This window comes from Limulus polyphemus, unplaced genomic scaffold (genome assembly GCF_000517525.1).
Source record: "Limulus polyphemus unplaced genomic scaffold, Limulus_polyphemus-2.1.2 Scaffold4213, whole genome shotgun sequence".
NCBI lineage: Eukaryota > Metazoa > Arthropoda > Merostomata > Xiphosura > Limulidae > Limulus > Limulus polyphemus.
This window is the reverse complement of record NW_013669823.1, coordinates 11,965-15,851: the sequence shown is the minus strand read 5'-3', so window position 1 is coordinate 15,851 and position 3,887 is coordinate 11,965. Positions and strand designations below refer to the sequence as shown.

General features: G+C 33.9%; 1 protein-coding gene across 10 annotated transcripts in view; it reads right to left on the bottom strand.

The window, feature by feature from the left end:
- The window catches only part of LOC106470776 (HMG box-containing protein 4-like), a 79,776-nt gene that overhangs the window by 73,318 nt on the left and 2,571 nt on the right, over nucleotides 1-3,887 (bottom strand). For 5 of the 10 annotated variants that reach the window (XR_002613128.1, XM_022399415.1, XM_022399412.1 and 2 more), the window contains exon 2: nucleotides 1,490-3,000. The exons of 4 other annotated variants lie outside the window; for them this stretch is intronic. The gene's annotated coding sequence lies outside the window, so the exon portion shown is untranslated. Of the gene's footprint in view, nucleotides 1-1,489; nucleotides 3,001-3,303; nucleotides 3,318-3,887 lie in introns of those variants that run through there. One more of the 10 variants, XM_013931346.2, reaches the window with a different exon arrangement.

The following is a 3,887-nucleotide window of genomic DNA, read 5'->3' as shown; positions in this document are numbered from 1 at the left end:
CCTTGAAGAACCTTATGGTTCCTTTTCGATTTCAAATTCGATGACCTTGAAGAACCTTATGGTTCCTTGTGTTTCATGGGTTATGTTATGTTCAAGGTTGGACATTTGGCAGTCAAAGAAAAAAATTGATCAATCAACCAGTAAAACAATGTCAAATACTTTTTTTAAATTTTAACTGCATACACCAAATTTTACTTAATGCAAGTTAGAAGAAAAGAAAATTGAATCAATTTACAGTTTGTCTCTATTTTTTATAATATGCCATTATGATGAAGTTATATTGCAATTATGAAAAAAAAACACAACTGTTAACTGTATAAAATTAAAGGATAGTATACAGTTCATGAGCCAGACCCCCAAAATTGGACCAACTGGTACCACTTAAAGAGACAAATTTTGACCTGTCTCTAATTTTCAATTTTGTATGATAAGCCATTTGGATGTGGCAGCTTTATACAAAAAATCTGCATTTAAATTCTGGCAAAACTGTACGCCCAAGTTCTTACAAATTGAACATAACCATCTAAAAGGACAAGCTATATTGAAGTTACATGTATGTTTTGTGTTTTGACATATATTCATTACTTTCAGGTATCTATCCTCCCATAACAACAAAGAGAATTAAAATATATCCAGTTATGTAGCTAAAGTGGATCTTAGAACAGAGTACCTCTTAACAATAAAATTGCAAACATGCATTTTTGCCATATTTTTGTCTGTTTGTTAATAAAACTACAGAAATTATTATAAAGTTGTTTTTGCAAGTTTGCTTTGATTATGATTCTCTAGGGTTTATATTGGAGTAAATTACAATACCCTTAGATATTATTTTTAAGATTTATAGCAGAAAAGTAACAACTTCAACAAATAAACACTATATCAGTATGCCTTTTATTTGCATCTAACACACAGGTCAAAATTTCTAGGTCCTTTTTGGCAAAGAAACTTTTAAAGAACATTTTTAGATCATTCAGTTGAAATACTGTTGATCTTTCTATCCTTGCTCTAGAATACAAGATATCAAAATGTCTTAGTCTTAATATTAGGTCTAGTGTGACATTAAGCATTATTTCTGATCCTTTAATGATAAGATAAAAGGAATACTTTTTTATCCCGATCAGAACAAACATCATAATGATATTGAAATATCAATAATGTTTGCTTACCTGTATATTATAAGCCTTTTATAACTACCCTACATAGTCTTATGGTTATTACAAACAGGTGTTACAAGGTTGTACGAACACTGGGTATATGCATGCCAAACAATTTTCAGCAATACAATCAAGGTATTATAGGTTCAAATTTACCTTCATTACCACTATGTCAATCGTATTCCTATATGTTAAAGCATAAAGAACACATCATATATAAAATTGTCACAACATTTCTAATTGGTAAACAGTTCAAAGCACTAAACATCAGGAGCCACATACACCACTGAACAAATATTATAATATCTGGTATGACAGCTAATTCCAATCATTACTTTCCTCAAGGCAGTCATCATCATCAGATTCAGCATCACTGAGTTGATTGGTACATGATTTCATTTTGCAATTCTCTGTGCATCTAAGTCCATTAGCAAGACAAGGGCAGGTAGACATTTTACATGCTCTGGAGCACGTGCATGACAGAAGTTGTAAGCCCACCATCTCCATCCTCAAATTCCATGCACCAGCAATTGCTAACAGGAGATGGAATTTCAGTGCAGCTTTCCAGACAGTATTTCCATACTCCAGATTGGGAGTTTGCCCTCATGCAGTGTTTATGGAGAGCAGCAGCACAAGGTGGTAAATGTTACTACTCTTATCTCCCCACTTCTTTGCACAGAAACGTCTATATCACAGCTCACTGACACCCCTTGTTGATGCTATGGTATTGTAAACATGACATGTAAATGCTTCTAGCTGTTAGAACAATTATGTAGTCAGGATCCATTCAGTACCAAGCTGCTGTAGGTAGAGCTTCCTTCTCTTCAGGGTGAGTCTTGATGATTTTCAAGATTAGTTAATTTCCCTCTTCTTTGCACAGAAACATCTATATCACAGCTCACTGACACCCCTTGATGATGCTTTGGTATTGTATACATGACATGTAAATGCTTCTAGCTGTTAGAATAATTCTGTATTCAGGGTCCATTTAGAACCAAGCTGCTGTAGGTAGGGCTTCTTTCTCTTCAGGGTGAGTCTTGATGATTTTCAAGATAGTTACTTTCCCTCGTAAGCAATGTTTCTGCTTTTGAGTACTCAATATCACATGTTGTCTGTTGAATAAAGTTTTCTGATGACAGGTGCATTTATTTATTTCTAGTATATTCACAATAACATGACCTATGATATTGGTTTTCTGCTGCAACCAAATCTCCACAAGCAATTGCTAGAATTCTGGTGTCTTGCTTGTCTGTGGCAGCATTTCTAACAACCTCATCAGACCTCAATTCCATGCACTGAGTCAATGTCTCTCTGCTGTTGCTGTTTTTCAGATACTTGCTCTTTTTTTTGACCAAATATGCACACTGGATCATACACTCTTGATGAAGGTTCAGACACTGAAGAGAATCTTCTAGAAATATTCTTGGACCCTTTGACAAGTTCTCTCTGCTGTGATCTTCATTTTCTGTGGCACAAATTTTCTCCAAATCTTTTTTCATAGTGAACAAACTATGACATTTTCTATGGTATAAAATGTTTGGCACAGTGTCTTCTATTGTCTTTACAATGGCAAGAATCAGTGTGTAGTTTCATAATTCAGCAGCTTGGAAAAATGTTCTCCAAGATTCAATGTCTTTTGGAGTAGTCAGATTAGAGCTGAGTTCTTCATTGATACAGTGAATGATGCAAATTGGAACCGTCTTGGCTCACTTTGAAGGACCTGGCCCATCACCACCACCATTACCACTATGACATACACCTTCACCATGCTCACTACTTGCACCCCTTTTTCCCATCACCATCCATTTCTACAGGTAAACTATGCTACTCTACTCATCTAATCTACCTGAAATGAGACAGAAAGAAGAAGATTAGATCTAGTGACAGGTACTAAAAGAAGCTAAAAACTCTAAAATATGAATACTACTTTGTATTTTACTGTGTTTGATGCTAAATACACACATCTTCTGGTTGATTTGCACATACCTATGCAAACATATTAAAACCCATTGTAACAACCACATTTTTCATTATAAGTAAGTTTGTTTATGTAAACAATATGTACTGCAACCATGTCACACAAAGGACACATATACAGTTTGCCATTTAATGCCCTATTACACTTATGATGTAACTTGGGAAATATGACATCTTTCACCTCTTGTTTATTATTGTCTTTTGATTTTATTCTATAATCTTATGTACAAAATTCTATTATTTCAATAATATTTTGTCATAAACAGTCTTCAGATCATAAAGGCTGAAACATTTTTTGTTTCCGTTTGGCATAGGAAACAAAAGCGTATAAGCAAAATTTTGCCCCTAAAAGTGGTACCAACCAACCAAGCTGGCTCATGGATTAATAATATGGCATTGTATAATATCACTCACCAATAATGGTTTCAGCAAGTGAAAAGCAGAGACCCATTACATTCATGTAACAAATCATTAGACATACTGACACTTATATATATATATATATATATAAACACATATACATTTAGAAAATATATAGAAATATATAGTTATCACACATTAAGTACAGTTTTTATTGCTTGGACTGAACCCTTGGTCGTTTTGAAGGCTGTTAGTGTGGGTATAATTCCAAGACTAGCCTATTCCAGAATGAGGACTTTGTTTCTTAAGAATTAATCAGAAAGCCTTAGCTAGTATGCAGCTATTTGATATATGTTTTACAATTATTTGACCATATTTAGCCAGTCAAATATAAGT